At 41.3% G+C, this 21,278-nt stretch overlaps 1 long non-coding RNA gene across 4 annotated transcripts; it reads right to left on the reverse strand.

Annotated features, from left to right (window-relative positions):
- Positions 1–13,202: 13,202 nt before the first annotated feature.
- LOC125318533 lies at positions 13,203–18,122 on the reverse strand. 4 transcript variants are annotated; one of them, XR_007200410.1, is made up of 6 exons: positions 17,179–18,122; positions 16,640–16,793; positions 15,702–15,807; positions 15,164–15,531; positions 14,503–14,656; positions 13,203–13,571 (listed from the first exon to the last, which is right to left on the reverse strand). It is a non-coding gene; the product is annotated as an uncharacterized LOC125318533 (long non-coding RNA). The 4 variants fall into 4 exon arrangements; XR_007200411.1 differs by lacking the exon at positions 14,503–14,656; XR_007200408.1 differs by having other exon boundaries at positions 14,503–15,531.
- Positions 18,123–21,278: the final 3,156 nt, after the last annotated feature.

The raw sequence follows: 21,278 nt of genomic DNA on the forward strand, positions 1-21,278 counted from the left end.
TGATGAGACAGCTGGTGTACCCCATGCTGGAACAACAGCTGGGAATGGTCATGTAATGTTTCTGGACAGTACAACACAAGCCAGTAATCTCTGTCTCTCAGCTATCAGTCACCTTCCTTTTAATTAGTTTCAGATGCAGTGTCTAAATAGGCAGTGAAATGTCAGAAGTCCCACACTCTGAAATAGAGCTTCTCAGACCCCAGGTACAGCTTGATTGGTTTTGTTGCTGCAGACCACTGACCTTTGAAGAGAGGAATTCCCAGTCATGCTCAAGGAGCTTTTTTCAAAGGACACATCTAATAAATGCTAGCCTTAACACAGTGCCATTTAAAACCTTGCAGAAAAAGGCCTTAAACCTACTGCCAAAACCCTCTTTAAACAGGATCAGTCTCACTCAAATAAGATTTACTAAAGTTAGAAAGAAACTACTCATCCAGCACTAGACAGCTGTCCAGACTCTCTGGGAAAGCAGAAATCAAAGGTAGCTGGAAATGGTGATTCATCTGTCCTTTTGGACACCTATCTTAGGGCAGGTGGTACGCCCTGCGTGCCACTGATTTCTGGGAGATGGGTGACTAGAGCCTCTACTTTCTGAGGGTTAAAGTTAAGTGAGCTAAACCCTGCTCGTAGTTTGTACAGCTTTGCAGACTTTTCACTGCTGTGAAGAACAGAAGAAAATCTGTAAAATGTCAGACTGAAGATCCTTCTACCCTACTTCCCACCACACCAACAGTGGATGCCTAGTGAACAGGCATATATGAAAAACTCCCTGTAACACTCCCCCAGTTTCCAGACATTTTCAGAACAGGAGCCTCCTGATGAGGTTCTGGTTTCTATATGTAGTTAATACTCCCAGGGGATTACTCTTATATTAAATCTCTTGTCTGTCCTTGAAATCCTAAAACCTTTAGCACCCACACCATCCTTCGTCAAGGAGATCCATGGGTCAGCTGACTGAGATGTTTGGTTTGGAGCCCTACTGTTTTATTAGCTTAATCTGATGTCTCCCACCTCATGTCCTGGAAAAGAATAAAAAATCAATCTATTCATTCTCTCCATGCCACTCAAGATTGTTTTTGTAGATCTATCACCTCCTCCTCCTTTATCTCCTTTCCAAATACAAAAGTCCTAGCTTAGTCATCCTTCATATAGAGCCTTGCTGTACCTTTGATCATCTTTGTTGCCCATCTCTAAACTTTTTCCAGCTGCCTTATAAACTTCAATGTGATGGGGGGATCAGGACCTTCTAAGCTCACTGGAACAGACAAGCTCACACCCAACATCCCAAATTTCTTGCAACACTACTTACTCAGGATCAAAATGCCTGTCAGCGCTGTGATAAGCAAGCACAGTGATAAGCAGGCTGCAGGCAGCTGTTGAAGAGCCTCAGCAGTGTTACTGAAGCTGAAGTAATTGGAGCAGACTCAGCCAGCTCTTCCCATCTCTTCCTCTTCCACTGCAAGTGGCACATATGAGAGGTGGCAAGTCCCAGCTCAGTGTGGCAGAGCCATTGCAGGTGCAGGAACTGCAGTGCAGGACCAACAGGGAGACAAACACCTGGAGTGTGGAGATTCATGAAATACAGAGCAGGCATGGGTGGCTCTTGCTGCCTTCATCATGTTTCTCCCAAATCCCTTTGGTGCCTTAGCCATAACATCAGGACACTGGAGAAGGGGCTGGTTTTCCCAGCTCTTCAGTCAAAAGGCACCTCTCACTTGCCAAGCAGGAGAAGTGAAAACACGAAGAACCATTCCCCCAGGTCCCTGCCTTTACATGTTCATGCAGAGAAGGCAGTCGTCCCCATCAGGTTTCATCTTCTAACACTGGAAGTGAATGTGTCTTGCAAATCATCAACATGAAGAGCTTGTGGGAAGGCCATTCATGAGAAATTTCCCTTTGATTTAATGACGGTCCTGAATATGGTAAGTCTGATGGGCATTTGCAGGTCCAGGGCCTTCCCAGTAAGCTGCAGTCCCTGCACATGTGATACAAGGTTGGTTTTTATCTTCCTGTCTGCAGGCTAGTAGCTGAAAAAGTGGGAGAGCAGACTGTCCTCAAGTAAAACAGAGGGCAGCTTTAACCCAGACATCCTCAGAAGCTCTGTTCAAAGCCATGTGGGTTGAAGCAACCCAAAAGCTTTAAATAACAGCTTGGAGAGAAGCACTCTGGGAGGTTTGCTTTTGGTGCATTTCACTGATACGCTTACTTTGTGAATAATTTTTTAAGCAGTGAACCCTTGCTTATGGGTCCCTTAAAGCCAAGGCTTAAGGGGCCTTGCAAGGGCTCCTTACTGCTCACCACAAATGTTTTATTACTGCCTCAACCAAAATCTTCTTTTGAAAGAAAGCAAGCTAGTGTTTGTTTTGCTTCCAGGTAGACAATTTTGAAAAACACAAAACCACAATAATTCTGGGGGAAAAAAAAGAGGAAGAGGGAAGGAAGCAGAAAGTAGAAACTCGAAAAAAATGGGAAAATGTTATAAGAAAAAATGAACAAACAGAAAAAGAAAAAAGAAAAAAGGAAAAGAAAAGAAAAGAAAAGAAAAAAGAAAAGAAAAGAAAAGAAAAGAAAAAAGAAAAGAAAAGAAAAGAAAAGAAAAGAAAAGAAAAAAAGAAAAGAAAAGAAAAGAAAAGAAAAGAAAAGAAAAGAAAAGGAAAGGAAAGGAAAAGAAAAGAAAAGAAAAGAAAAGAAAAGAAAAGAAAAGAAAAGAAAAGAAAAGAAAAGAAAAGAAAAGAAAAGAAAAGAAAAGAAAAGAAAAGAAAAGAAAAGAAAAAAGAAAAGGAGACAGTGACCCAACAGGTTCAAATACACTGAATATGTACCTTCAGATGCCTGCTTGAAACACATGCTAGAGTTACAAAGGTATGAAACCTTCCTTTGCTGCTTTACTAAGTAAAACATCTCAGATTGAGTAATTTGGATCCTTGATAGCGAAGTGATTATTTATCAAAAGGTGCTAACACTCTATTTGCCCCTCGAGTAATGGTCACATAGGTGGGCTGAAGAAAACAAGACTGATCATCCATTTAAATAAAGCTGAGGAATTCTGGACTGCATTGGCTGAGAATCCATTTTAATTTGTGTTATTGTCTTTTCTTAAGGATAATACAGACCTTTTCAAACAATTAAAAGTAGATGATATACAGTGTTCAGACTCCACGGTTAGAAAAACATATTTTAAAAGCACAGCATTATTATTATAATTTTCTATTATAAAATATCAGCCAAGAAAAATATTTCTTGTCTTCATAAAACTGTTAAATTCCCAGTAGGGTGGGATGCAGATGACATTCCTAGTGGTTTGCTGTCTTGTTTGGAGAACCATGTGATTAACAGCTAAAGGGCAGAAATGCTTGCTACTGCAGAATTGCAGTCACCTCAAGAAAAATGCATAGCCTAGAGCATTTCATAATTCAGCCACAGCAGAAATGCAAAGGCAAAGAATGGTAGGGAGAAGAGGTAATTTACTTTGGATTATTGCTATTGGTGTGATCTCACTGTTACTTACTAATCTCAATTTGTACCAAAACCTTTGCACAATATTGATAACAGTGCAGTATTAAATATGGCAAGGCAGCTGCACCATAAAGAACCAAAATAATGGGGTTTACATTAACTCCTACTGTGTCACATTTCTGCAATAAAAACAACTTTTTACCGCTCCAAATCCAGGAAGACTTTATTTTTGATCTTTCAGGAAAAGTACAGTGATAAGCAAGTGCCTGTACGAGGAGGGGAAAATAGAGCTGATTCCATAAAGCTTTCACCCTTTTTATCACACACATGTGCTACTTCTTCCCTCAGAGCTTGGTGGGCTGCCAAGAGCCTTGAAATCTCAGAGCCTGGGTCCAGATGGATCAATGGATCCCGAGGAAACTGCTGGGAGAGGAAGCTACGGTGATTATTGCTTAAGAAGGACACAACGATGGGCTTTCTAACAGGTCTTTTTCCTCTTTGACATCTTGGAGGCAATCATGAAGCGAACAGAATGCCAGAGAATCATGAAGTGCATGAAGTCCAGTAACTTGATCTTCTCCAGTAATGTGATTTGGCTCTGTTTTAATGAGGAGGTTTCATACCTTCACCCCACCCTGCAAAGGTATGAATGACAGCCTGTTTCAAGGTCTTAATTTCTAGTAATGCTTATCAAATGTAATACAGCTATAGACTTGATGCCAAGCCCACACATTAGTCTGTGCAAAAAAACCCTATATATCTGACATCTCCAAAATGCTACACAAAGAAACCATCCCATGCTGCAAATTTTTTGGCTCCTATTACACTGGTGGAACTATGATAGTCATAATGAACTGCTAAAATTTCCTTGTAAGCTTTTCCTATATTGAGAAAAATGCATAGTAATCCATAAGACTTTGGTTTAATCAGTATAAATCACAAACAAGTGAGGCATTTTTTTCTGCTCAAGTAACATGAGACTCTAGGGTTTTTTTCCCCTTTCTTATATGCGTTAAGTCAGTATTTAGTAAACCAACTCATAGTATGAGGAATCCAAAGCATCTCCTCTAAGCAACTCAGCATCTTCATCTTTAAAAAGTTTTGGCAAGAAATTGAGGCCTCTTCTGGTTTTGTTAAAGTTTGTGGTAAATCTGTTTTTAACTTCAAACTGAAGCAGAAGTTTATCCTTAGTGTAAAATTCACAGAAATTTGGAGAAGACTAAATAATGGAGAAACTGTAAACACTAAGAAAACAAAGAGAATTACTCGTTGCTTTTTTTTCTTTCTTTGTTTAATTACAAGTCCATTAAGCAAGCAAAGTAAAATCTTGCATACCGGGGCCAGAGCAAAGATAGCCAAAAAAAGGACATGATATTTTTATCTTTTGATAGATCGGATGATAAATGCTATCACCATAGTTACAGGTCATTTCTGTATTTGAACACAGAGAGGCAGAGTACACAACCGATCCTGACTCATGCCCTACAAGGCTAGATGTTCAAGATGGATGGAGAAACATAATGAACTCAGTGCCACAATAACTGAAACAACCTTTTTCTTTCTCAGTGTTGGGCCTGTGCAAAACAACTAATTGATGTCTTTTGTTGCCTCATAGAGAGCTTGGCAACTGTACAGCTCCATGCAGTTTGTAAAGTAAGCACCACCATCAACAATTTCACAGGAGGGAAATGGGGGCAAAGACAGCAAGTGTCTGGTCCTAAATCACTCAGCATGTCAGTGTCTAGTGTGCAATCAGGGACATGGTAACGACCCCCCAAGGCCTGAGCCAGCCTAACACTGCTCTTCCAGGAATCCCCTTTCCACACAAGCCAGCTGGCTGAGAGACCAAAGCAGCAGAGCTGCAAATAATAAACAAATCAGGAGGGATGGGACCAAGTTCCCAATGGCAAATACCTCCAAGATTTCAACTGCTGTCAGCAAAACATATATCCCAACACAGGCATTACTGTCAGCAATAACATAATACCATTGTCTCTGGCTCTCTTCAGTGCAAGGAGTGTATAGAAGAAATCAAATGTTGAGTGGTAATGGTTAACTTTGTCATGCCTGATTCCCCTCACCCACATTGCTTGGTGTTACCTCTCCAACCTTCTCGTGCTGCTCCGTGGATAGTCATAACTCAAGTGGCAGAAAGGGTGGGGAGAGAGGAATAGCTCAGGCCCTGTCATGTTTTTACCCACCATTTGTGAACCACAGGATTGAAATCACTGTTACTCGTTGTGTGCTGCCAAGATGGAATTTAACAGAGTATGGTTGGGAGAGCTGAAAATAAAAGCATAACTTTATCTAACCTCTCTAGCTTACCACTGCATTTTTTTTTCCATCCTGAAAGTATTCAATAAGAAATTTTAACTCTGAGATGAAAAATAATAGCTCGACCCTGCAGTTATCAAGGTCCTTCCTTGGTTTACATGGGATACTGGTCCTTCTGGAGTTTTGCTAGTTGGTTGTTGTTTCTTTCTGAGTAGTAGTCATGGTGCCTGAGCCCTGCTCGAACACTTCCTCTGACTTCTTACCAGGCAGCAATGTTGTCAGTTGTCATGTACCATCCTTATAAAAAATGCATAAATGGTGAGTCCAACAGTTGGATTTAAATCCATTATTGTTAAAATTGTGAGTTCAGAGAAGCAGGGATCTGACCTTCTATTTATTAATTTTTTTACTTTATTTGATGCACAAGAACTGACGCACGGAGCTTCTATAGATACAAAGTAGGTAAGAAAAATAACTCAGTTCTCCCTCCTTCCATAAAGTGATCTAGTTTGCCTTTCTTTTCTCCTTTAATGGGAAAGCAACCAATACAAATTGGAAAGCAGATCAAAAAATGCTGCCTCTACATGGAAAGACTAACCTGTATTTTCTACCCAAGGGCCAGGGAAAGCTTCACATCCTGGAGGCTGAGATAAATGGAAAATACCATAGGTTTGGCTCTATTTGCAGCCAAGCAGCACCACCTCTCCTGAGCCAGGACATGTCTGGTTTGGGATCATTCCTCACCACACAGAATAAAGGAGAGAGGTCAGGCTCTCAGAAAAGTTTCATAATCCATGTTCACTTTTGGGGTATAATCGGTGCCTGACATTGTCTCAGGTGGCTTGAGACAATGCTTTTTTAAGTCGGTGGAAAGATTTCTGCTGACCTTAGTGCTCCTTGGGCTGCTACTCCACATAAATCATGCACCAATTTGGCCATGGCTGTGGGAAGTGGGATGCAGTATTTTGCATCATCTTCTGGTTTAGACTACACCCCACACAGAGCATGTTGAAATAGCTAATATTTGTTGGGGTGGATCACATCAGCTTGTGTTGCTTTGGAAAGAACAAGCAAAAATGTAAACCAGTTCTTCTATTACACAAGTGTGCCGTAGCAGTGTGGAGCCCAGTAAGACATGAAAGAAAGAAATATCATAAAGGGCAGGCATAACTTTGCATCAGTCATCTGCACCTCCCTGTCTTCTTCTCCTTGCTAACTGACAGACTAGGCCAAGTCACCAGAAGGATGGGTTTCCAGCATCCACCTACATGTCATTATACCACAACCACACTCAAACTTACCAGTAATCTGCATGAAAAAAAAATGTGACCAGGCACCCAAACAACAATATAATCTTGACCCACCAAGTACCAGACAAACCTGACAGAGCCTTATGCAGGTGGCACCTTTCTCATTGTATGCATCATATTGTCCATTCCATTCAATCCCCAGTGGTATTTAGGTCTCTTAAAAGCCTGTTTCTCCCTCCATCACTACAGACCAATAACTTCCTTGAGCAAACAGGTCTGTGGCAACAATAGATTGTGCAGGATTGCACACCTACATAAGTATTTGTACATTCAAACCCTTCCAACCCCACTGATATGTTCAGAAATTATGTCATCTGAATTAATGTCTTCCTATTAAAGCAGTGGTGACATCAGAACAAATTCAAGTCTCTGCTCTTTTAGAGTATCTATGATACTTTACATCCATATGCAGTGTAACTGAAATGAAGAGTTAGAATCTGTAGGAACAACTAAGTAATTTTCATGGAACTGTTTCCTTCTTTAGGTCCCTGAAAATCATTGTATGTCATTACTGCAGTTGTTCAGCTAAGGCTAATGTTGGTGGAAAGTGTATTCAGAAACACAAGACATAGATTTCAGCTAGCTGTCTCCTGAAGAAACAAAAAACCCATCTGTTGCAACATAAGAAAAATGAGGAACAGGCCTGAGGTTTTACAGGAAGAAAAGCAGTCTGGAAGAGAAAGAGGGAGAACAAGTCTTGCCTGCTAGCGATAACAGTTTTAAAGGAGGCACAGTGTTAGATCTTCTGAGGAACCCCTGGCCCCTTTATTTTATTACTAGTTGTGTCTCGAAACAGCCATTTATAGAAGAGATCCACTCTGCTCCTTGTCAATTACTAACATATGTCCCACACTTGGCAAACAAGACAACTCGGGAATGACATTTTGTGAATAATCAACATCACCCAAAAGTGGCTGCGTCTTTGCTTTGGGCTTAATGAAACATTTTTTCCCCAAACAGATAGCTTTCTCACAATGGTGCCAAATGGAACATATTAAGCTTTAATAATGGCTGAAAACACTACGCACCAAAGAGGCAGGGATGGGGCTGTGAGAGCTCGCCTTGGACCTTAGGACAAACAGCTGCGTGTGCACCAGCCACAGATGGGGCTCTGCACAAAGGAGCCTCTGGGCATTGCTGCACTACAAATAATGCACTAAAATGGCAAGCTTTGGCAAACTGAATGTGGGACTTCGCAGAGGTCTGGGATTCAATCGTAAAACACTACAGAGAATGTAATCCTCAAAGCAAGCAACAAAAACTGTGGACAGCAAGGATAAGACAGGACATGGAAACTGCCAGCTTGTTGCAGAAATGTGTATGGCCTACTAAGGAGCCCCAAATGTACAGACAGCTGCCATATACATGCATGCAAACAGTGAATACAGGCATAACGATGAACGTTTGCCTCAAGTGCTAAGGATTATGCTTGGCCTTTACCTCATTTAGCTTCCAAATATTTGTTTTGTAGTCCACATTCATTGTTCAGTCTATCTTTATCAAAACTCCAAGAGAGCAGATCAGCTTCCACAGTCCAGACTGCCTGCCTCTTTCCAGGGACTCTAAAAAAACTCAGAAAAATGCCTTTGGGTGCTGTTTCACAGCTTATGTGTCTAGAAAAAGACAAGTGTCCTCTGTTCTTCCCTTCTTTCATACTCTTCCATCGTTTCAGGGAATCTCCCAATGCTGCCCCACCCTCCTTTTGAGGCAGCTCCATTCTCATCAGACACTTTCCTGAGCCGTTTTTAGACTTTTGCTGTGTTAGTTCTCTGCTGCAGAGGGTCCAGTGGAGGGCCATGAAGATGATTAGGAGTCTGAAACATCGCTCTTATGAGGAGAGACTGTGGGAGCTGGGCCTGTTCAGTCTAGAGAAGAGAAGACTGAGAGGGGATCTCATTAATGTGTGTAAATATCTCAAAGGTGAGTGTCAAGAGGATGGTGCCAGGCTCTTTTCAGTGGTGCCCAGTGATAGGACAAGGAGCAATGGCCATAAATTGAAACATAAGAAGTTCCATCTCAACATGAGGAAGATCTTTTTTACCTTGAGGGCTGGAGAGCACTGGAACAGGCTGTCCAGGGAGGTTGTGGAGTCTCCCTCTCTTGGAGACATTCAAAACCCACTCAAAGAGTTCCTGTGTAACCTGCTCCAGGTGACCCTGCCTTGGCAGGGGATTGGACTAGGTGATCTCCAGGGGTCCCTTCCAACCCCAAAAATTTCATGATTCAGACCTGCCACGGACTGGATATGGCAGTTGCTGAGTAGCCAGGCTGTTTTAAAACTTACCTCAGGAAGATACACTATTATCTCAATCCACCACAAAGTGCAGAAAGACAGAAGTGATCTCCAGGTCACTTCTAGGGCATAATTAGTCTTGTCTAGTAGTGATTTGTTGTTGCTTTGGGTTTTTTGTTTTGTTTTTTTTTCTTGAAATGTATTGATTCTTCAGTCTTAAAAATAATCACTCTCAATAGAAATGCCTACTAGCTCTTCAGTGCATGTGTATCATCCACATTTTGCTTTCCTTTATTTTAAATCAATTCCTAAGCCCTGAGAAAATCTAGCAGCCTTAAGAGCTTAGATTTGACAAAAGATGTAAAGTCATTTAGTACCATGCCACACACACACATATGTACATATCACTATCACCTTAATGCATTGCAAGCCCACAGTGGTTTTGCTGGGTTTTAATTCTCCCAAAATTATTTTCAAAGAGAAAAAGTACATTCCCCTGAAAAGTTCTCGATTACCTCAATTCCCAGACATATAAATTAAAATAACATTCCCTCTTTAAAGCATCTCAGATCAGGGCTCCAATTAGTATGAAATGAGGGTCTCCCACTGTTGCTCATGTGAACACTGCCAGCAGCTTAAAAGGTTTTGCTCTGGTGGGAAGAAGATGGGCCATGATTGAAGGACTATGATTGAAGCACTGCTGTCATCTACTTAGCTAACGTATGTTGAGATAATTTCTCCCAACCGCCTCCTTTAAATCACTCACTTTCCTATTTCATCAAGATTCTTAACAGCTCCGAATCAGAGAGATCCCTGTAGACATCCAATTTATTCTGCAGTGTTTTCAGCTGTTTTCTCTCCATTTCCTGTTCTGTGCCTCCTTCGAGCTTTTACTTCTCCTCTCTGGAAGTTTGCTGTTTCTATCACTGCTGTAGGTATAGCTTTTCACCTTCAGACCTATCCTCTTCATTATACAACATAAAAATTTCACATAAACTGCAAAAAAACCCCAACAGAGGACTGAAAAACCTGGTTACTGTTAATGGCATCAAAGTGCTTAAAGAACAAAGCTTAAAGGACAATCCCTAATAATTCACCTGTGACCATTTTTTTAAATTCTTATACACTCTAGTGTGAAATGACTGTATTTTATTGTGTTACACTTAACACTTAGAGTCTGGCCTTTGGTATTAATGGGAATGTCCTTCAAATAGTGCTGCTTTTTGTTCCTTTTCTTTGATTCATTAGTTGTTTACTGCAGGCTATTAACAATCCTAGGACTAGCTTTAATCCACAGCCAGAGCCTTTAAATATAATACATCATCAACAGGTAATTATTCACTTTGAAGTCTTCCCTTCTTTTTTTCTTAGCTGCTTGAGGTGATATCTGAGGCTTTAAAGTATGGTAACAGAGTACTTGGATTAAAGCACTAAAATTAGTAATGCAAATGTCAAGAAGTTAATTTGCGTACTTCAAATATAAAGATGGCCTATCCTTCCTTCCTTTCTTTTCTTTCTTCCCTCCTTTCTTCCGTCCTTCCTTCCTTCCTTCTTTCTTTCTTTCCTTTGATTTTTGTTTCTTCTTTCCTTTTTTTTTTTTTTTTTTTTTGACTCCAGCTAGACGTTTGGAAAGCTTTTGATGCTTTTGCAACAGTGGTACCTTGAAAGTTTAGAATTGGGTAACTGCACTATATATGCCCAGCACTGTAAATTCACTAGGATCATCATCTCTTTTTGTCATGCTTAGTAGGGTTTTATTTCAGTAGTCGCTCTAGTAGCCAGCTCAGAAATCCAGATCTATGATTCTTGGTGAGACCCTCTGAACATACACTGGCATAAGCACAAGTTCGTAGTGCTGTATTGATTTCAGAGGTCTTTGACTCAGGTTCTTTAGCTTCATTTCAGGAAGGCTCTTAAGACCCTGATTAAGTGTTTCTATACTTAAGGGTTTCCTAAGTGCTGTCCAATACTGTTATATGTTTCCTGAACTAGGACCTTCGTGTGCACACTTGCAGAAACTCCTGGGTCAGTCTCAGATACAGTGAGAAAGACATGAGTAGCACATATAGGGTAACTTGCCTCCACAGACTAACAGAACATTAGTCTGGGATCTCTGTAGCAAAGTGTTCATTCATTTGAAGGACTTCTAGGCCTTGAAAAGTCAAATGCATAGTATCATGGTGAACACCTGAGATAATTTTTCTTTTACTCGCCATGTTCTGTTTTAATCTGTCATGCAGCATTTTATAACTTTGGTCTGTACACACCCTTGGAAATAACTTCTGAGAAAGAGCTGACCCATAAATGCAAGACACTCGTATTTATTGAGATAGAGGGTGCAACATGCTCTGATTATCCATATATGTCTCATTATGTGGTTTTGGGGTGCTCTGACACGTGGCTTCTAGCAGAGGTGTCACCAGGCATGTGGAGGATTAGTAGTAATAGTATCATTGTTATTTTCTTGCCCTTTTGCATGTATTTCTATTCTCAGTCAGCAGTAATCACACACACCACGTGTAACAGACAGACTGCTGCTCTACCAGCTCCCAGTGAGCAGTAGAGTGAGTGGGGTAACTAAGGCAGTCAGCATGTGGACCCAGCTGCTTCAATCATACCCCCAGAAAGCACTGAAAGTGAAGAGCATCTACTTCCCCTGCAGATGAAGGAGCTAAGAGCCAAGTTTCAGCCTCATTTCACTGAGGCTTTCATTGTTAAGATGGTAAGTAAATTATGGAAGGAATGTCAGGCCACTGACACCACCACTGACTGGCTTACCACAAGAGGAATAGTCAATCCAGCACATGAATTTGGAGTGCTGGGATGCTCTGTGCAGCCCCAACTACAGGAAGGCAAGTGTGAGCATGCTTTGTCTTCCCCTGATAAGTAATCTGCAGTGTCATGAGAGAAAATGCATGCACACTGAAGAGTTAAAATGATGAAAATTAAGCTTACAGTGAACAATATTCTCACTTTCGGGGAAGATCTAAAGGCTTCTCAGAGGGAAAGTAACAGTTAAAATGCTTTATCTTTGCAAGCATTATAAAAAAGGTCGTAAGCTGTATACACTACAAAGGCACTGCCTTCGCCCCTCCATCTTTGTGATTTCTTTAGATTGAAGAAACCTGTTGGCTTGAGTTCTAAAACCCCAGATAAAAGCTTTGATTTGTTAATTAAATTTTTACTGCTATCTGCATTTGATATCTCAGTCAAATTGTATCCGCTTGCAACAACAGAAAAAGTCACATCAAAGGAGAGCTCCACTTCCATGACCTGTAATTACGGAATTTACTGCAGTGTGACAGTGCCTCCAAGATGCACCTGCCAGGCAGACCCAGCTTACTATCTACACCTAAAACAAAGACATTTCATTCAGCTGGGCTGAGCCAACACATGCTGAACAAAAGGGCTATGTTTTGTCAGGAGCTGGCCTAGCATATTGCTTGTCCTGAGACAGACAGGAGCTTCTGAAAACAAGGAGGTTTTCTCTGTGTTATCACACTAAGTCAGCAATAAGGATGAGCTCCCACAGAGAAAGGCAGAACTAGGAAAAAAAGGAAAAGAAATTGGAATGGGAGGATAAAGGGAATTAAAAAGAAAAGGCAGAAAAAGGAAAGAAAATTAAAATCCACCTTGGTGGTTAAAACAAAAAGAGAAAATTTAAAAAGCTACTCATAAAGAAAACACTGAAAAAATATTAGGAAACATAGAGAAAGATAGGGTAGCAGAGAGAAAATAGAGAGGAAAACAAACCAGATATCATGCATATATACTAGCATATCCACTGGAATCCAACTTCAGCCTGCAGTGTTTTCCCCCTTAAACACCCACACAGGTATTGCAGAAATCCCCAGTTTGTGTCAAGGCATTCTTTGGCCCTCCAGTTGTTTTGCACGATATTTTCAAACAAGCAGAAATGTAACGTGGCAAAGACTCACAACATAGTCTTTATTAAACTTGGGAGCCCTAGAAATTATTGTAAGTATTTATGTTTGGGAAACAAAACACAAAGAAGGAAAATAAGTAAGGCATTGAATAGGCTTGCTGGGTAGGAATTTTTCCTGGAATGTTTAATATACACAAAATATCCATATTACAGAACAGGCATTTTCAGAAGGAGAATAACAATTTTGTTGAAAAAAAGTTCTGTTGGGAAAACCAATCTGACAAATTCATGTGTATCCACCCAGAAGGCACTTGTTACCACAGCTTCAGTGATGCAGGGATTTCCAGGGTGGCCATCAAAAAAATTCCCAGTTTGGTTCTCTTCCATGGATTAATGTCCAAGATAACCCTTCCTGCAAAAATAAATGAATAATAATTAAAATAATTCCTCACACATTATGCTCTTTTCATTTAGGTTTTTTTTGAGAACTTCTAGTTTTCTGACCAGAATTCTTTCTGGTTTTTGGTTTTGTTGTTGTTTTTTTTTTTTTTAATGAGAGAAACAGAGAAACTAAAATCGCTCTTTTTGACTAACTTCAGCATGAACCTGGCTTCACTGTAACAGGGAAAAGTTTTCTGCTGCCTTCACTGGGCCTAAGATTTTGCACCTTGCACCCCTTTGGCCTCAGTGAGCACTGACTAAACAATGTTGCTGAAAAACATGGGGTGAGATGTGTGGTGGGATAAAGGGTCTGTAGACATCAAAGCTTTTCTCTGTTTTCATTGGAACTTCAAAACGCTGTTGAAATATTTACTAAACCAAACTGATGTGATGTCTCTGAAAGCTTGGATGAAAAGCACCCACTATGGCAAGCTGGGGTTTTAAGCCTGGAGCGCTGCCAGGGCATTCCTTCCAATGGCCATGCCCCAAAACTGGGCATCACCCTTTTGTCCAATAGTCTGTCCCTCTATTCTGCTATCAGAGCCATTTTCAGCAACTTTTCCACTGATGCAGTGTGGCTTTCCTCTGCTGATAATAGCAGGAATGCAGTCCCAGCTGAGGACAGGACCTGCTCAAATCCCACCATCATCCTCAAACTTTCCAGACGCTCTTTCAGAAATTACAGCCCCCCAAGCCTGGGCTGCAGTCACCCCCTGGGGTTTCATAACTGCGTAGCAAAACAAGGAGTAACCTGGGAAAGCTCTCAGGGGTAACAAGGCACATGACAGGCTGTTGGGCCTCTCGGTATCACAAAACAGGTCAGGGCTAAGTGGAGTTAGAAACTAGTACTAGCTCCCCATCCCTGTTAAATGACCAGTGTTATTTCTGGTATTGCTCCATACCATAATTTAATCTCGGGAAGACCAGGGGGCGGGCTACAGTCAGAGGTCAAGTCTTCACAGCTCCAGCCTGACAGCATCAAAGTCGTTCCTGACTCCGTGACCTCCAGCTTCTCCCAGTCTGGAGAAAAGCTGCCTCAGGAGCTGTTTCCCCCTCCTGAGAACAGAGGGGGTTTCTGGAAGGGGTACAGCAGCAGGCAGCTTTCAGAAGCAGTTAGGTTGTCTGTGTTCCCAGCTGGTACTCTCACATGGAAAAGGAGGTCAGCCTGGACCCATTCCCTTTCCCTCTGCTCCTTCCCTCCCTCCAACCCAGTCCTTTGGGCCTGAGTATGAAGGAGGTTTTGGCTTTTGCTGGAAGAAGGCCAAAACTCACTATTTTCAGAAGGTGACTATGAAACTTGAAACAAACCCCACAGGGTGCAAAATTAATGTGAGAACAAAAGCAGAGGATTACCACAGCTCACCACATACAGCTCTCGTGTCCCAAATCCTTGTGTTACACCAAATTCACAGTAAGCAGCATGATACCCTGCTGCTGTGAACTCCTGCTGTCAGCAGCCTTCACAACCTGGCTGAGGAAGCCTCAGAGTTGGGAGGACTGACACTGCCCGGATCCTGGGAACTTCCCCAGAGCAGAAAGAGTTGCACATGAGTGAGAACTGACCTGCTATTCAAGCTGTTTCACCATGACAATGTGGGGTTGGACAGAGGGGCTGCTGCCCTATCAGGCATGCAGGGAGCTGGATTTTGGCGGATGAAGGCAGATAAGATGCTCCCCAGGGAGGAAGTGGGATACAGTGGACACACAGGAGGACGGCAACAATCTAGTTGTGGAATGGGCAGGTGTGAGATTAGAGACCTGGTGAAGCTGTCAAGGTATTTTGTTTCCAGGTGAAGCTAGAAGCGCTCATGAAGCATCTTGCGGAAATAAATACACATTTGCCTTAGCTGGATTCAATCGGAAGTCTTGAAGTGGATCTTGATCAGTAAGCCTGAGGGCTCTGGAAATTAATGAGAGGGCTTGCAAAACTCCTGCAAAATATTACCAAAGTACATCTGAAGTGCGTCATTTTGCAAGAGTGGTAAAACATCTTTCATTTCCACAAAGACCAAAGGAGCAGAAACACAAACGTTGAGTTTCCAAATATCGAGAGTAACATCAAAGGGCAGTCACTAACAGAGAGCATTAAAAGGCACTTTACCCAAATTGTGTGGAGGGTGCTGGATCACATTGTACTGCACAGGTAAGAGCTGGTCTATCATTTCTAGAAGAGGTCACTGTGTGGCAACCCTCAGGTTTCTGGGGATCTGTATGGAGGTGAAACAATAGAGACCACATCTCTGTTCTCTTCATAAACTATGTCCCAGTACAAGTTTACATTTTCTCTATGTGTGAGTCAAGCTGGTTACAAACAAGGCAAGAGCCCAGGGGCAGAGCTGGATTCCTGCCATCCATCTCAGTTTCCATACCAGGCAAGCCAATCTCCTGGCACCTGGAGCAAGCAAACATGTGGGCAACATCGATGGCTGAGCACCTCAGAGTGATGCTGAAATCATAGCTGACAGAGCAGACCCAGGCAGAAACACCAGAGACTGGACTAAAATACATTCAGAGACAGAGAAATTCCACAGCTGCTAGCTGGACATGGAAAAGAGCTATATCTCTTTTGATTGCCCAAATCAAAGCAAACGAAAAGTGACCCTATACTACCTTCCAGGGCTGTCAATAGTCACACTACACTTAAAAAGCTATGTGTAAAAGTAATGAAAAGCAGTGAGAGCTATTACACACTTTTAAAGTCATTCATGTTCAGTTTTGAAAATATATCCGCAGTCTATTTGCCTAAAAGCAGAGTGCTGTGATGCTTGTTTACCAAGTAAAACAAACACCCTCTACAGCACAGGTAAGTGACCCACAAATGCAAGTCTTTACAAGCCTCCTCATTACAGCGAGATCAGAGTGTGCCATGTGTGCCTATCATTTTCTCAGGGCTTTTTCTTCTTCTCTTCCTGCTTTTTGTCAAAGCTCCTGGCTTCCCGTCTGCTTTCTATTTGCAGTTGTTAAAGGGAGGGACAAACCCACACACAATTAGTTTTGAGTGGGACAGAAAAAGGGATTAAAATGCAAATAAATATTAACCTGATGAATGGTTCTTTCCAATGCACATCTTCATGAAAAGACCATAAAGGATACAGAGTTATGTAGGTACATCAATTGTATACAGTTTTGTAGGAAAAAACTTTCCCATAGACTGTAAGTCCCACCTATGGACATTATATTTTCTTGGTTCTCTCTGCAAAGAAGCAAAAAAAAGTTGATACAGGGCACAGTTTTACAGTATTTTCCTCTCATCAAGAAAACATGCTTTCTTCTTTTGTGCCAACTTTGCCCCATGACCCTTAGGACACTACTGCCAGCCCAGGTGAGGTTCTTGGTTTGTATTTTTTCTTTCTCGGAATTCTTAATCAGTAACACTGCTCAAACCCTCCCAGCAGCTTCCCCTTTGCACTGATGGTCTTCTCCTTCCCCCAACTCCTGCATCAACAGTGATATTCTTCCTTCAAAAGCCTCTTGCTCTGAGACCTCAAATGCTGGCTCAGCATTTGTGCACCAGGGCAACCCTCAGCACTTCAGTTCTCCCTGATGAATCTCATCTTCCTCCCTGAATGCTCACTCACCTTCAGGCTCCAAATCCCACCAGGTACTCCCTCTTATCCACCTCAAATATCTCCCGGTCACAGCAGGACAGTCACCATTTCATCTAGTCTGTGGTGTATTGTCATGAACAAAGCTCTGTTTCAGGATGTGAGAGAAAATAAGCAGGGGAGATTTTCTGTCCAGCCCCTTTTCTACTTTTGTATCTTTGAGAGAAAAGCAGCAGTGGGTACTAAAATAGTAATTTGGCATATGTACTTCATTGCTTATCAGCTCATTTACTTAACAACAAAGACAGGAAAATGCTGTGGGGGTCATTACACCAGGAGAAGGCTCAGAAAACCTGGAAGTCTGTGATGAAAATCATTTAAATGGCATAGCCAATGATTAGAATGAGTGTCTGTGGCAGTAAATGGGAACATATTAAAGTGGCATGGGAAGCTTTATCAGTGATTGATCTCCCAACAATTACCTTGCTTTCTAAATCCCTCCATATCATTTAACGAGGTGATTTCAATGTTCTAATAAAATGTGGCAGGGGAATGTTTCCAGATGTCCAGTGTGTAGGGAAATAAATACTTCTCTGAAACCATAATCTGTGCATTAAACCAACCAACATTGTCTTCTGATTGAGTTACACTTCTGTCTCAATTACAGAGGAACGAGTCACTGAAAAGTCATTAGATTTTTAAAAACCCTTTCAAATCATGTCAGTTTTATACAAAACAGAAATCCTCCCTCTCTGCTGATTTCTTGGCACAAAACACCATCATTTCACAAGTGCTGAAATACCTGCTTTTACAACATTTCCCTAAAATTGGTTGGTTATTCCTCCATTAGAAATGGAAAACGTTGCTACTCGTGCCCCATGATTGAGTTCTTTATCTCTGATCACTGCAAAAATCAGACCAATATGAATAAGCCCAGATGTCAAACTACACTTTGAGAACTGAGGAAAAGATTGTGATGAAAAGTCCAGGACATCAGGAATTTCACCAGATCAGTCTGCTTGGCAAACATGACCTGCAGCTGACACTGGGAGGTCATTAGGGTTCCCAGCCCACTGGGCAGCACTTCTTCAGCATGAAGAGTGACTCTTTTTTAAAATTATTTTTCATTTACAAGGGTGCCTTCGACAAGTGTGAGTCTGATTTCCGTACTTCAAAGAGCTCCTGCTGAAGTGTTCACGTGACACATCACCAGACTCATGCTCATGTACAGTGTACACAGCAACCATTGCACTGTGGTAGAGGATGTCTGTGAGCAGCCCTGATTTCTCATGGTCCCCTTGGGTAATCGTGAGGGATGACCCATGGCTGCAGCATTTGCTCTAGGTTTTCCAGACCTGTCCCCCAAAAAATATTCTTCAGCCAACACTTAGGGTCAGCTTCATGTTCTTTAGAGTGTTTCAATACCCAGTGTCTCGGAGGAGTTCTGGTGTATGTACATATCAGTCAAAAGCAACTCCATGCCTTCATTGTCGAGGGCAAAACTAGCCCCCCTCACTGCCTCTCTCTTCACTACCTGCATTTTTGGGCAGTGACATATAAATACTGCAGTGCACAGGACCCATGTCTATTTTCCATCCACTTGAGACTAGATGGTTTGTCTTTGTATTCACCCATCAAAACCAAATAAAAACTCAACTAATCCATGACAGCTGAGGTCACACTATGTCTTAATTTCAGTAAGTGCAAACACAGCCCTCTTAGCAGAGAGAAAGGAGGAAAATAGCGGCACACTTAACCCCCTCTGCTCTGTAAATAGTCTTGTTAGCTCTTAGCTATCACAAAAGCATATCCTGCATTGCATATGGCAAATATTAACCAGATATTGAGTGTGGTTCTATTCACATGACAGTAAGTAATGCATTCAGTCCTCCAGGGTAGCTGTGCTTGGATGTGAGGGTCTATATTGACCTGTGAAAGATTGTGAAGGAGGAAGAGAATACTTTCAATGGTCTAGCAGGTCAGTGAGTGCTTAGTGCCACAGCTAAGAGCCCAAGAGGGATATTTCATTCCATGCCTTTGAACATTATCTCAGTTAAACAAACTGAAATGTGCAACTGAGTTTATTTTAGAAATGGTAAAAAATTATGCTGAAAGCAAACTTTGTGCATGAAGTGTCTATCATATCCAGGGAGCCTGAAATTATAGAATATACTTATACAGATTGTTCACTTTAATATGTTGCCAAAGTGTGTGAAGGCCAAGTTGCAGATTAAATTTCCCTTTCTTTCTCTTCCCTGCATATGATACAGTGATATGACCCAGATGATAATACATGAAGAAAAACTTCTTGAATTTGCCTACCCACAGGGTTCATTTGGTTAACTTTGTGATTAATAATTCTAGTAATTAGTAAGTGCTAAACAAATGGGGATTCTTAAATCTGATCTTTTGAAACTGCAGTCCCAGAGCATTCTCTTTGAATGTGTAAGAGGATGCAGTCCTGCCTGACATCCACAGTAAGAAGCCACTTAAGCTACCATCTGTGAATTTTGTTGCCAGAAAGCACAAAATTGGGTGTTCCTTGTCACTGCCCATGCTTGTTGGGAGCTATGCATTCTCTTAAAAAAAAAAAAAAGAAAAAAAAGAGATGTCATTTCTTCATAGACCTTTTATGGTATATAGCAACCTTGCTGCCATTAGCTATTGCTGATGGACAATATGAGAGCTGTATCTGTTTTCTGTTCATTAACTTGGGCTAAGTAACTCATAGTGAGCATTTGTCTCTATCCAGAAGAGAGGGGGAAGAATGATTAAGGGCTAGAAGAGGTTGCATTGGTGCATTTTGTTTCTCACCAAAGAAAAGAGGGAGCATGACACTGCAATATTATCGTCATTTCTAGGGCCAAACTAAGTCTCCCTTTTTCTCACTTGGGCATTCACACTGCTATCCACACCTAAGGGTGGGGACAGTGTCTTGTTCTTGTGAGGACCTAAACTTCTCACTGGGCTTTCTCAATGACATTTAGCAGAAGAAACTCTGTAAACACCATATTTTCATGGGTATAACATCAGGTTGTGTGCAACCCACACTGCCACCAGCGTACTGTATACCTTCCAGTCATGCTAATCCTTACCTTCCTTTTCATATCTGTGAGGACTGTTTGGAGATGTACATTTTATTCATTTACAGGTTTATTCCAAAAAGGAGGACACTTAAAGAGACTGAAGTCATCTCAGACTGGGGCATGGCTTTTAAAAATGGCAGCCCTACTTGTGGGAGTACACTCTTGCCCTCGTTATGCAAAGGTCTCAAACCTACAACTTTGTCAGCTTCAGTGGGTAGTAGAGGAGGCCCCATTTCTCCATTCCTAGATATAATATCTTTTATGAGCTTGTCTAGGCACGAATTCATTCTATTGGTGCTGCTGAGTTTCCTTCTGCTATAGCTCCCTGCTATAACAAGAGGCAGACAGCAACGTAAAAGCAGCAATGTAAAAGCAGCAATGTATCTTAAGAAGCAAGAGAAATGAAGAGAAAAGAGGTTAAAATATATTAATTAAAGCAGGAATTCAAAACAGCTTCGAAAAAATAAATTTTAAAAATGGCTCAGCTTAAAGAAATTGTTTATCTTAATCTGCATGGATGGGAGCCACCATCTTAATTTGCAAGTAATGAAAAATCAGTTAATTGTAAATTACATGTGGAAGACATTTAAAGTTCAGGGAACAAAACAAGAAATATTGCTGTCAGAAGTGAGGCAAAGCTAGAGACTGGAGTAAATCAATCTGAAATTATTCATAAAATTACAAAGCAGTATACAGCTGTTACATTAGACAACTTTCTCAACATTTCAGTTACAAGGGAGTACACATTTCAAGTTTGCCACTTTAGGAGACAATGACTACGTGGAATAGCCAAGCAGAAATCTTGATGTAAGAGGAAAAGTTTTATTAACGTGAAACAGTCCAGAGTCCTCTCCTCATCATAACAAGTACAATTAAAAGTTCTTCCGCTAATGAATAAAATACTTCCTTCATTTTCAAAACAAGCTACTATAAGGAAAACTGTACACTGAGTAGACATTCATCCTCAAAGTTTTGCTTTATTAAAAGCTCAACATGAAAAACTCTAAGGAATTCCAACAAAACAATTTGCAAATCTTCAGGGATACC

Source organism: Corvus hawaiiensis, chromosome 30 (genome assembly GCF_020740725.1).
Source record: "Corvus hawaiiensis isolate bCorHaw1 chromosome 30, bCorHaw1.pri.cur, whole genome shotgun sequence".
Taxonomy (NCBI): Eukaryota; Metazoa; Chordata; class Aves; order Passeriformes; family Corvidae; genus Corvus; species Corvus hawaiiensis.